Below are 14,118 nucleotides of genomic sequence, written 5' to 3'. Positions count from 1 at the left end.
CTAGAACATCCCCACAAGAGCAGGGCATGAACCTTTGTGGACACAAAAGGCAGCTGGTGATAGGACTGCAGCTCAGTGAGCGGAGCTTGAGCTGGATCTCAGCCCACTCACCCTTCAGCCTGCGGGCCTTTGTGCAGTGCGCAGACTGCACAACCTTCCAGAGAGACCCTGCTCATCGTGCTGCCTGTCTGTCTGCAGATTCTGTTCACTCTTGAAGAAAACAAAACTTGATTTCATGGAATCATCTCATTGAGAAAGGCCATAAGAATTAAACTAGGAGAAGGGGAAGTAAGCACTCTATGCAAAACATCTCTGCTTCCACACACTAAAAGAGGAGTCTGGTGGTTAACAGGTAAGTGACCCTCAAACAGTAGAATGTCTGTCCAGATGCTAGGATGCTGGCCCCAAGTAGAGAGAATATTTTGCTTCTCTGATTACCAGCTCCTGTCTTCCCAGCTTATTGTTCTAGTACAGCAACTCCAAGTCTTTCCACCCCATTGGGACCTCCAGTCTGTCGATAGAACGTAGTCCTTCACCTTTTCTAAGTCATATCTCCTTACCCTGCTTAAGTGAATCACTCTAATCATTCTTTGTATATATCCCCAATTCTCTTGCCGCCCCACATTGCTTCTTCCTGGTGGTTTAACCAAGGCACACCCCTGGTTAAATTCAACCCTCCCTCCTTGGTGTGTGCACCTATGCAACTGAACTGTGGCTGGAGAAATACAGTCCACCAACATCCCCCTTCGAATTCATGGCCGTTAACCTCAAGTGGTGTTCACTGCTGCAGTCGTACTAAACTTCCCCAGTCCATTCACTCTCCCATTCTGCTGACTGTGTCACATCCCTGTCCTCAGGAAAATGAAGCCGCTGGAAGACAGCTTCCACCGTTACCACCACTGCCTCCACCCACCTAAGCATTTGCCTATTTATGTTGTCCGTCCTCATTACTGTTGAAGGATACTTTCTTTTTAAAAGAGGATGTATAATCATGATTCTCACACAAATATAAAATGAGTGCATGCCAAAGATTTTATTGAACTCATAATGAAGGAACTAGTAAGATGTTAGAACCAGTACCAAGAGTCTGCTGCTTACAAAGTTGCAAAATAGCTCAAAGACGAGGTGCAGATAACCTGAGGAGTGTGCTGGACAGGGCACCAGTAATATTTTTTGCTCATTTCCAAGTCATTTGCAGTTTTTTCCTGAGACTAAACAATCTCTCTGGGTTTCTACTCAAAGCTAGGCCCTCTACTTGGGCACTAGAGTCTACCTAAGGACATTGGTTAGCCATTCTTCCTCCTACTAAATCAGCAAAGTTTTGCCATTTCTCAATTTTCCCATCAGCAGAAAAATACCTTTTTAACACCTAACCCCATTGCCCTCACCACCTGATTTTTCTGGTGGCTTTGCAGCAAAACTAGAAAGAGTTATTTTGTTCTTACTAGCTCCAGTTCTTTTTCTCTCACTGCCAAACCCATTCCAGTCACTCTCCAGACCTCACGACTCAACTGACACTGCTCTTGAAAGTCCATGCTAAATCCAGCGGTCACTTCTCAGTATTCATACCAGCACAGCAGCGGTGGTCTGCCACTTCACCTTGATACACTTCCTTTAATTGACTCCAAGACTCCACACACTCCGAGTTTTCCCCCTACCTCCCTGACTATTCCTTCCCAGGTTTCTCTACAATTCCTTCTCTCTATCCTGACTTCTGAATGTAGGAATATGCCAATTCCCAGTTTTTGGTCCCTTGATCCCTCAATCTTTAGATGGTGATCTCATACAGTCTCATGACTTTAAATACTATTTGTATACTGACAACTTCTAAATATATATATCCAGCCTAAACATCATTCCCCAACTCTAGACTCATATGTCCAATTTCCTGCTTAATGTCTCTACTTGGTGTGTAATAGATATCTCAATAGATGTGATTAAATGTGAATTTCTGATTTTCCTCATCCCCACACCTGATGCTCCTACAGTCTTCCCATTTCTTTATTACTCAAACTGAAAATGATGAGGTCTTCCTTGACTCTTCTCTTTCTGTCATGTCCCCCAGACCAATCTGTGGTTCTACATCCAGAAGTCATCCCTGTTGCATTGACTCTATGAGCTACCATCTTGATTTTAGCCACCATCATTTCTTGCCTAATTTACTGCCCCAGACTCATAATTGGTGTCCTAGCTTTCTCCCTTATTCTCTACAGCTGCTTCTCAGCACAAGCCAGAGTGATCTTTCAGAAACGTAGATCATGCCACTACTCTCTCAAAACCCTGCAACAGCTCCCAATTTCTCTCAGATCAAGGCCAAAGTTAACTCCAGTAACCTGCTAGCTTCCCATATGATCTGACCCACAGTCATCTCCCTTATCTCATCTCCTATTCTTACCCTCATTCCCTCTTCCTACACGCTGGCCCCCTTGCTGTTCCGTACCCGCCGTGCTCCTATTTTAGGGCCTTTGCACTGGCTGTTTCTTCTGCCTAGAGTGCTCCTCCTCCAAAGGGCCACGTGGCTGACCCCTGTGCCCCCTTTAAGTCGGATCATCTGCTGCTGTGTAATGACGTACTCCAAATCTTAGCAGCATAAAACAGCAAACGTCTCTCGTAGTTTCTGTGGGTCAGGATTTCAGGTACAACTTAGCCGGGTGCCTCTGCCTCAAGAATTCACTGCAGTCAAGGTGTCACCAGGGCTGAGGTCCCATCAGTAAGTTTTATTGTTGTTGTTGTTTTATATAAGAGGGACATAAGCTCTTATTAACCCAGATGAATGTTATTTGTACTCCCTGGATCGCATCCTGTGGAATGTGTGGTAATTTAGAATTGGAAGCGCCTGATAGTATCAGGGTGTGTCAGTATGAATAAGTAACATCTGAGTGTGCCATTTTGGCATGCATACTAATAAATTTTACTCATTCATAGAGTGTAGACTTATCAAGATCGACAGGAATTTTGGGCTGTGGATAGACCTTAACACTGGTTAGTAGAGGTTGGCCAAGGGCCTGGCTGTCTGTAGACTGAGCACTTATTGCAACTGCCCTGCAGAACCCAGGCCTATCTTCCATTTTCATGACTCAGCGAGGTCTGTTTTTATTACCCTAACTTCAAACTTATACAGTAAGTGAAACAAGGAAGCCCGCAAGGCAAGTACTTGTGCTACCTGATGGAGCAGCACCCTGACTTGCCTACTACAGAAGACAGTTTTTAATAAAAAGTTACAGGCAGAATTATAGACTTTGCTCCTTGCCTTCATCTCCCACTTGCTGATTAGATTTCCCTAGTCAGCAGTCTTTCATCGTTAGGTCTAAGACAATATTTACAAAATCACCTTTGGAAACTCTGGGTAAAGAATAATGCCATCTTAATCTTGGGTCTGGAAAAGAATTAAGTCCCCTCAGGAAACAAAGGAGAAAAAAAATGGAAATCAATTATGAGATTGTCTTTAAGTCCAGGGAAAGGCAGAAGGATTCCCGCCAAACTTAGGAAGTTTACATACAGGCACATTTAGAGAATCGCTACAGGAAACACAATGCTTACTAACAATATTCCTCCTCCTGGATCAGACAATCAGATCAGAGTTTTTTACACCGACTTTGATCAGGTTAGTGACTTACATAAAAAGATCATCTATCTGTGGCCAGGTCTTTAGATGTTACCCCTCTGAAAACAGAAGAATAGCAATTTATCTGTTCAACCAAATTTATTTAACATCTGCTATATCCAAAGCATGGAGGTAGGCTCTGTGGTGCGTACCAGGTTATATAAGACACGATTCTTGCTCTCAATAAGTACACATTTCAGTATGAGGATGACACAGATTTATCAACAACCTGTTTCCTTAAGTTAAAGACATGGAGGGAATCCGTCAGTTTCATCATTTCCCTACCACCTCATGTTCTTCCAGTTCAAATCCTGACACTTGACAGACTATGCAACCATATGCAGCTTCGCGAGCGTATGAGCCGTGCAGTCTCACAGGGCCCTTCTCTCAGAAGGACCCCACGCTTGGTTTAATCCTCTGCTGTTCCTGTCTTGAAATTCTTGATAATTTTATTTTTGAACTTGTGTTTGGTAAGTGAAGTCTGATAGGACAATGGAACATGCACGTGAACAGTGGAAACATGACCAGAGGTTATGCTTGCACGTGCGCAGAGGGCTCGGGCAGTGCAGGCAACCCAGCATGCACACACACGCCTCCGAGGAGCTTGCCGCAGCCGGGCAGGTTCCTGAGCCTGCACGGCAGTGGGGATGGTGGCGGCAACAGCAGAAGCGGAGGCAACAGCTGTGGCAGCCCTGGCTCGACAGGTGGGAAGGGGCTCTGCACGGGGGCAGCACCAGGACCTGCAGTGGGAAGCCAGCTTGCAAGTCCCTGTCATCCGCACAAATGAACTCATCAGCCTGACCCTGGGACAGGAACTGCTGGCACTCAGGCAGCAGACTTTATCAGTAAATTAGTACAAAATACATGAACAGGGCTTCCCTGGTGGCGCAGTGGTTGAGAGTCCGCCTGCCGATGCAGGGGACACGGGTTCATGCCCCCGTCCAGGAAGATCCCACATGCCGCGGAGTGGCTGGGCCCGTGAGCCATGGCCGCTGAGCCTGCATGTCCGGAGCCTGTGCTCTGCAGCGGGAGAGGCCACAACAGTGAGAGGCCCGCGTACCACAAAAAACAAAAACAAAAAATACATGAACGTTGCAATAAAGCCTATCAGGGAATTATTAGAATTCTTAAAGGATTTAGAATCTCTAGTTTTGAAAACTGCCGCAACATGGTGAAGCAAATAACCACACATGTAGAAATAGAAATTAAATATAAAGATCATCATATTCTACAGAAAAGAACACTAGAAAGATGTGGTACATATATAGTGGAATATTACTCAGCCATTAAAAAGAATGAAATTTTGCCATTTCAACAACATGGATGGACTTGGAGGGTATTATACTTAGTGGAATAAGTCAGAGAGAGACAAATACTGTGTGTTATCACTTATATGTGGAATCTAAAACAATAAATGAATATAACAAAACAGAAACAGACTTGCAGATACAGAGAACAAACTAGTGGTTACTGCTGGGGAGAGAGGTAGGAGGAAAGGCAATATAGGGGTAGGGGATTAAGAGGTACAAACTACTAGGTATAACGTAAGATACAAGGATGTAATATACAGCACAGGGAATATAGTCAGTATTTTACAATAACTTTGTACAGAGTATAACTATAAAGACATCGAATGACTATGTTGTACACCCAAAACTAATGTTATTGAAATCAACTATACGTCAGTTTTTAAAAAACACTATTTTCATTTGAAGGTCTGAATGAACCAATTGTTAAAGAGGAAGGCAATTAAATCTTTTTCCTTGTAATTGAAGCTACGACAACACAAAGCATAAACAGGCCTTTTGATTTATACTCAAACCATAAAGTCACCTTCAGTTGCTTGTACAACCTCCACAAGTTTCAGGAAACATTTCCCCATGTCTGAGGAAACATTAAAATGCCATTATATAAATTTATACTTAAAATTAAATTCAGACTTACATAAAATGTATGCATGTGAAAAATCTGTTTAGAAAAATAATTCCATAAGAATCAACACTAGAATAGACTAGAACTACTAAAATTTATATCTCAAAATGTTATTAGAAATTTATCTGTGTTGTCACAGCCTATAAAATTTTCTTAACAGTTGCATCAGCAGAAAGATCCTTTTCAGAATGCAAATGGTCATAACTTGTGATCTTGCATTTGCCGAGAGTGACTGATACTTCTTTCAGTCATATCTCGTGGGAAAAAAAACTATGTGAAATGAATTTCTTACCTGTTGAAAATGAAAATAAAATGACAAGTATAAATCTTAATTTGCAGACAGGTGAGCCAGAAAAATTTTCATGATCAAGATATCACATTAATATACTGTTGTTGTTTATGGCATTATATAGAATATTGACCCCCCCAAATATATTTTTGCAATTTTTAAGTTCACCGAGTTACCCGTTTATCACCATTACCCCTATTACACTAGTACCTTTAGCTGCACTTTTTTCCCTGCTTTTGAACAGGGGTCCTACATTTTCATTCTGCACTGGGCCCAGCAAATTATGTAGCCAGCCCTGGTCAGGTCAGAGAATGACAAATTTTCATCGTAAGCCATTATTGAAGACAGTTTGTGCTATGAATGCTTAAGAAGTATAGAAAAGAGCAAGATATGTAAGAAAATGCATGTTCTTTTTTCTTCTTTTTTTTTTTTTTGCGGTACATGGGCCTCTCACTGTTGTGGTCTCTCCCGTTGCAGAGCACAGGCTCCGGACGCGCAGGCTCAGCGGCCATGGCTCACGGGCCCAGCCGCTCTGCAGCATGTGGTATCTTCCCGGACCGGGGCACGAACCCGTGTCCCCTGCATCGGCAGGCGGACTCTCAACCACTGCGCCACCAGGGAAGCCCAAGAAAATGCATGTTTTAACGTGTTCCATACAAAAATCTATCAGCTGGTAGGCATTTTACCTATGTTAAGAGTAAAATAATGTAATACTGTGGGGCAGAGTGCAGAATTTGGCATAAGGAAAAATCTGTATTTGATCCAAATCGGACGTCACAAAAGAACAGTTGGGGACAATGCCTCCAATGGGTTGGCATCCTGATTAAAATTATAGTGTTTGCCATCCAAAGCATGAGATTAACAGGGATAAACATCCATTCAAATGAGGGTCAAACTCATACTTTATAAGCAGTAAGTCGGTCAGATCGTCCTGTCAGCATTCTGTGACTTTCAAGGACGAAGAACTGTTTTTCCCAAAACCAGAGAAATGGCACCACAGTATGGGCCCTCCCCTTCTAGGATTCTTCAGAACTGACGACTTCTAGTGAACTTTACCGTAGATACAAAATCACCGTAGAGATGACTTACATTTGAAAATGAAACATCAGGGGAAAGCATTTAAACCAGATAAACCAAATTTGCTTCCCGTAAGGCTAACAAAAAAGATCCACTTCATTAAAATTATTTTTGTGAGATGATTGTTACATAAAACAACTTTAAAAGAAGATGCACATTTACCCAAAACAAATTTAGTTCTGTCTTTCTGATTTAATGAAGTTATGGATTTCTAAGTGATATAATTTGTGTATCAATGCTTTTAATGGGTCACATTTCTAGTACCTATAATGTTAAAATAGACTGAGAAAAGCTGCAAGCATGTACAGAATTACAGAGAAAGGCATCATAAACAATGTTTACAAAATTAGGAAAAACAAGCGCAATACATATAAAAATGAGAAAATAAATACTCATATAAAGCCCTCTTACAAATTAGTGACAAAATAACTGCAGCAGGCCTCAGTTTTCTAGGCCGACTGTATTATCAAAGTTAGATTTGAAAGACAAAAGCAAGTTTAAAAGAACTGTTTGAGGAGAGTGTGGAAAAGAGTGGCATTCCTCTGTCTGGGTGGTCCTCAGGGAATACAGTGACTGGTGGTTTGGCTTTATTAGCCAAAATGCCCTGCCTGCCCCCTCAGCCCGCCCTACTCTCCCTAAACCACTAGCACCAGAAAGCTTGGAATTTACAGTGAAAATAATTTAATGAGCTAGAACAAGGTCAAAGAGAAAAGGATGTTGTTTATCAGATACCATCAACACAGCGGCAAAAACAAAAAAACAGAAACACACATACACAAAAACCTGAGATTAGCTATTTATCTAGGTATAGTCTCCCGGAAAGGGTGGGACTGCAGGCCTCTTGTTATCATACATGTGTGATTCCAGCTGTGTGGAGGGTATATGGGGTTGTTATATTCTAGGGCTATAAAGAACAGAGCTCCTTGCTCTAGTGTAGGGAAAGGATTGCAAACGGGCAGGCTGAAGCCCAAATCAGTCTCATGGGTGTTATTTTGCCAGCACAGTTTTGAACATTTTTTAATGAGCGCCTGTGATGGTTATTTTTACGTGTCAATTTAGCTAGGCTATGGTGCTCAATGGCTTGTTCAAACACTAATCTAGATGTTGCTTGTGAAGATGTTTCGTAGGTGTGATTAACATCTGTAATTAGTTTACCTTAAGTAAAGGAAATTGCCCTCAGTAATGAGCGTGGCTTTCATCTGATAAATCGAAGTCCTTGAAAGCAAAATCTGAGGTTTCCTGGAGAAGGAATTATGCTCGAGGACTGCAATATAAAAATGTTGCCTGAGCTTCCAGCCTGCTGGCCTGCCCTAAGCATTTCAGACTTGCCAGCCCCCACAATCACCTGAGCCAATTCCTTAAAATAAGCGTCTTTCTCTGTACACACACACACACACACACACACACACGTAACTGCAAGGGAAGTTGGGAAAAGTGACATTGCAGTTAACAGTGGCCATGCAGCTAGGTTCTAGCCAATAAGATGTAAGCAGATGTGCTTCGTGCCAGCTTCCTTAAAAGACACGTATCCTGTGGCCCTTCTTTTTCCAGCCAGTCCTCTATCCTGCTGTCTGGACCAGGCCGTTAGAGCTCTAGCAGCTATACTGGGTCATAAAGGTAAAGGCCACACCCTAGGAATGATAGAGCAGAAGGCTGGAAGGAACCTGGATCCCTGATCCCTTAGGACCTACTACATTAGTTCTGAACTGCCTCTCACAAAGGAAAACCTTCTTATCTAATTCATACTAGATGGTGTTTTGGATTTTCTGTTACATTTAGTGGAAGGTAATCCTAGTTTAAAAATGAGAAAATATCACATAAAAATTCTAATCCATGGCTTCTCCCTTGACCATTTGGAGTATCTGATAAACCTGGGGTCATGCTCCTCATTTTAGCAACAGCCTAGGGCAGGATAATGGATGCTCACCTGCTTTAGACAGAGCTGGAGACCCCATCAGTTTCTTTTCCTCTGTTTAAGTTCCTGAAGGCATTTGAGCTTGCTGTTCCCTGACATAGATGATGGGGTTTTACTTCTGTGTGATAGGCCCTTGCACAAACTTATTCTGTCCTCTTAGGCTGTTTCTCCAGCTACTTTTTTTGGAGAATAGGAAGGATGGAAAATCATGGATGCCAACCTTATAGCTTAGTCTTTCCTCTCTGCATCATTTGCAGCAGGAGCATTCCCAAGTTGGTGTGGTCCACAAAGGAAGATGTGTCTGATGCAGGTGGAAACAGGCCTTCCTCTGCCATTTGAGATACTGCCTCATAGTCCTATAGGCCTGCCCACGGGAGGAGTGGGACAGGTCTCAGTGTGTGCAGACTTCTCATGGTGGGGAAGCTCTACTCAAGGCTTGGGAGGAGGGATACAGAGGGTCTTCCACTCCATGGCTGCAACAGTCTTCTCATTTTAAAGACCTTCATTTAGTCTAATGAATTTGTACTCCTGTAGTCCACATAATTTTGACCCAGTTTCTCACTAATATACTCAAGTTTTATTTTAGTGAAAGTGTATCACCCACCCCCACCCAGTTTCCAGCCATCTTTGCCCTTTATAGCGTCACCAAACTTCCTGCACTGACTTGACATGGGGGAGGGGATGGAGGTTGGAGGCCTGGTTGCTGTCAGACCTAAATGGACCTGGGAGGAGAGATGTTCTGACTGGAAGGGTTCTTGGTGAAGTAAAGACTGATTTTTTTTTTTTTTTTTTTTTTTTGCCGTACGCGGGCCTCTCACTGTTGTGGTTTCTCCTGCTGCGGAGCACAGGCTCAGCGACCATGGCTCACGGGCCCAGCCGCTCCGCGGCATGTGGGATATTCCCGGACGAGGGCACGAACCCGTGTCCCCTGCATCGGCAGGCGGACTCTCAACCACTGTGCCACCAGGGAAGCCCTAAAGACTGATTCTTATCTTTGGCTATGAATGAACTCAACGACACTAGGATGCAAGGAGAAAGTAAGATGAACTCTGTCTCTCAGAATCAGGCTAAGGACAAAGAAGGCATAAAAGACCCTTCAAAACTGCTCAGGCCTTTTGGGTGTGGAATGAGGCTAACCTTCAAAGGGGAAGCTATGACAAGATTAGGAATCTGTGTTTTCAAGCCAAACTATGTCTATGTCTATATCTAGATTTGTCTTTGCCTTTTCTTTTCATTCTCAGAATTTCGTTAAACCAATGATTCATTTATATCTGAGTGTCTTCAATGGCCAGGCACTGTTTTAGACCTTGGAAATACAGTGAGCAAAACAGGTAGGATTTCTGCTCTGATGGAGCTTACCTTTTAGTTGAGGGATACAGATAATAAATATAACAAGTAAAAAATTAGATAATCAAGGTAATTTCAGATAGTGATAAGTGCTATGAAAAAACTGAAAAAAAAAAAAAAAGAAAACCCAACTTAAGAAAAAAGAAGGTGAGACGGAGAGCGACAAGGGGGAAGGGAGCAATCTACTTTAGATGGATGGGCAGGAAGTTCTCTTTTGAGGAGGTGATATTTACCGTGAATGACCCAAAGAAGATCTGAAAAAAGAGTACTCTAAGAAGAGAAACAGCAACTACAAAGGTCCTGAGGTAGAAGAAAGCTTGGTTGGGCATCATGAGGTAGAGAAAGCCAAGAGATGAAGTCACACAGCAGGCAGGGGCTAGATCCCATCGAACTTTAATTCAGACTTGGACTTTATTCTAAGGGCATTAATTGGACTTAATTATAAGGGCATTTAGAAGCCATTAAGATAATATTAACCAAGGGGATGAAATGACTTATATTAATTTTGAAAGCTCTCCCTGGATGCTGGTTAGATTATAGATTGGCAAGAGTGCAAGCAGGGAGGCCAAGTGGGCGTCGTTTTAACAGTCCAAGTAAGAAATGACACCTAGTTTGGACAAGGTGGTAATAGTGGAGATAGAGGGGAACAGATTCAGGATCTGCTTTAGAGGTAGAGACAACAGAACTTGGCAAGTGGATTGGATATGGAGTAGGAGAGAATGAGAGGAATCTAAAGGGGTTTGCTGCTTCCATCTACTGAGATGGAAGCCTGAAGAAGGAACAGCTCTTTGGAAGAAAATCAAGAGAACTCTTTGTCCCATGCTTTATTTGAAATGCCTGTGAAACAGCTAGATAGAGATGGTGAACATGTTGTTGGATAAATAAGAATTCGTGGAGACATATTTAGCATCCTTTTTGGAATTTTCAGCCTGCTTGTGGAAACCTAGGAAAGTCCAAGAATGACCCTAAAAGGGCAGTTCCCCTTTCCTCTGGACCAGTGGAGGTGCCCTACAAGGTCCAGACCCCATCATCTAAAGGGTTTTAGCATACCTACGGGTAACGATAGGCTTCATTTCACATAGTAGAAGTGCTTTAAAGAGTTGTGCAGGTCCAGCAACTTGTAAATTGCTGTCATTCACTTACATTTCAGTTTGCCAAGCACCTTCTTAATTTTGAATGATCTTCAGTTGACTGTTAGCAGGAAGTTTCTGGTTTCTGCTTCCCCCTCTCCTTTCTCATCACTTCGTACCCTGGCTTTTCTAACCAGCCTTTCCTCTGTAGACTGTTTCAAGTTAAAACACTTATAGTCACCCTTTGATGATACTGGAGTGCAGGGAGAGGTGTCTAAGAGAGCTCAGGAAATAGCTCATCACCTCTTCCTTACTTCTGAAAAGCTGAGGAAGAAAACAAAGAGTGAGACAGGCCCCCAGGAGCGACTTTAGGTCTGGGAGCCAGGTGTGCTGAGCTACTACTGAATTTCAGAATTAAGAGCTGTCCCCATCCAGTTCTAAGCAGCTCTGGACTGGGAGCGAGCAGACTGCAGGGAGAGCAGCAGAAACTTGTTCTTCCCTGTGGGCTGCACCTTCCAAGAGGACAAAGGTGGCAGAACTGGGCCCAGTATGCTCAGTTACTCTGCCCAAATTTACTTTCCATCATCAGAGGTGAAATGGTTAAGCCTCAGAAGCCAGGAAACAATCCTCCTCATGGAAACTTGGAGTGGAGAGAGGACATTCTCCCCTAATGATAATGGAAATGTTCACCATTAATTGGCTGCTTTTATATGCTTGGCTTTTTAGTAAGTAGGACACAGTTAAGTTCAACAAGCAGATATCAAGCACAATTCTGCCACTTATGAACTGTGCGATTTTGGGAAAGTTACTTGAGCTGTCTCAAATTTCTCATTTGTAAAAACGAGTTTAAGAGTACCTGCCTTGGGGACTTCCCTGGTGGCGCAGTGGTTGAGGGTCCGCCTGCCGATGCGGGGGGCACGGGTTCGTATCCCGGTCCGGGAGGATCACACATGCCGTGGAGCGGCTGGGCCCGTGAGCCATGGCCGCTGAGCCTGCGCGTCCAGAGCCTGTGCTCCGCAACGGGAGAGGCCGCTGCGGTGAGAGGCCCGCGTACTGCAAAAAAAAAAAATGTAGAAGAGTACCTGCCTTGAAATAGAGACACAGATGTAGAGAACAAACGTATGGACACCAAGGGGGGAAAGCAGGGTGGGTGGTGGTGGTGGGATGAATTGGGAGATTGGGAATGACATATATACACTAATATGTATAAAATAGATAACTAATAAGAACCTGCTGTGTAAAAAATAAATTAAAAAAAATGAGTACCTGCCTTGTGAGATCATTCATGTAACACATTCAGTGCACTGCATGGATCAGAATAAGCACTCAGTAAAGATTTCCTGCTACTATTACTACTGTAATGATGGCTATCACTATTAGTAAGTTAGGAAATCAGCTAGGTGCGAGGGATATAAAAGACATAAAAGACATAATCTTACCATCTGAAGCTCAGTAAGGAAAAAAAACATTAAAATACAGTGTAGGGCTTCTCTGGTGGTGCAGTGGTTAAGAATCTGCCTGTCAATTCAAGGGACACGGGTTCGAGCCCTGGTCCAGGAAGATCTCACATGCCGTGGAACAACTAAGCCCGTGCACCAAAACTACTGAGCCTGTACTCTAGAGCCCGCAAGCCACAACTCTGGAGCCCGAGTGCCACAACTACTGAAGCCTGCGTGCCTAGAGCCCGTGCTCCACAACAAAGAGAAGCCACCACAATGAGAAGCCCGTGCACTGCAATGAAGAGTAGCCCCCGCTCACCACAACTAGAGAAAGCCTGTGCGCAGCAACGAAGACCCAATGCAGGCAAAATAAATAAATAAATAAAATTTATATTAAAAAAAATACAGTGTAATGCACATGTAGTAGGGTTTCTTACCAGAAGGGTGCCTACCAGTGATAGCATTTTAGTGAGACTCTATCTATGCAGGCCAGGACAAAAATAAATAAATAAATAAAAAGTAATCTTGGAATTGCTGAGCCTCCTACATCCTTATTGGTTGGGGTCAAGTAAGTACCTCTGTTTGCAAGAAAGGTATCAGGAAACTGCCTGTGTTTTTAGTTGTTTTGTTTTGTTTTGTTTTGTTTTCCAAAGGAGTTAGTTACCAGTGAGGAACAGAACAATGATAACTCTAAATCCTCAAGGTGGTGAAAGCTAGAACCAGCCCTGATGTAGCACTCCTGGGCATGGAAAGAGCTGATCACTTTGGAATCTGACACCTGGAGCCTAAACTGGCTGAGAAGCCTGAGGGCCCTTGGATCAGGGTGCACTGGAACAGCCTGGAAGAGCCCCACTCTGGCCAAGATTCTGACACTGTCACTGACCCCACTGTGCAGGTTCCCCCTGAGGGCAAGGCTTTATGTCTGTTTACATCTGCTAAGAGCTTTGCTGCCTTGCCCTTGAGCCACCCCTCACTCAGTGGCTGGTGCATAGACATCCTCCAGCTTAACCCGTAAGTCCTCATTGCCACATCTGCCAAGGTGTCTGGGAATTCAGCCATGAGTACTTCCTGTTAGAGAGCTCTGGAGTGTAGGGGCCCATTCTAGAAAATAAGCCAAGCACCTTCCAGGAATCCAAGACACATGGCCAGTGTTGCTGCATTCACCCTTCTGTCTCACTCACTAGACTGAGCCGCCAGACTTCCTTTCAGTTACCTCTTAAGCTCAGCAAATGCTGTAGGCGTAAAGGAGAGGGTGTTGGAGGGAGGATAGTTCACACCTCTGGGTTCTCTACTAGTTTGTGAGACTCAAACGTTTGCATCCTAGGGATGAACTGGGAGGCACAATCGTTGTATGCCAAGCTGTACGGCATCCTAGTTACTAACACAGTAATAGAAGCATGCATAATCTACAGTAGCATTAAGCAAGGACTGATGAATTCTGTAAG

This window comes from Lagenorhynchus albirostris, chromosome 4 (assembly GCF_949774975.1).
Source record: "Lagenorhynchus albirostris chromosome 4, mLagAlb1.1, whole genome shotgun sequence".
NCBI classification, from domain to species: domain Eukaryota; kingdom Metazoa; phylum Chordata; class Mammalia; order Artiodactyla; family Delphinidae; genus Lagenorhynchus; species Lagenorhynchus albirostris.
This window is presented reverse-complemented; position numbering follows the sequence as displayed.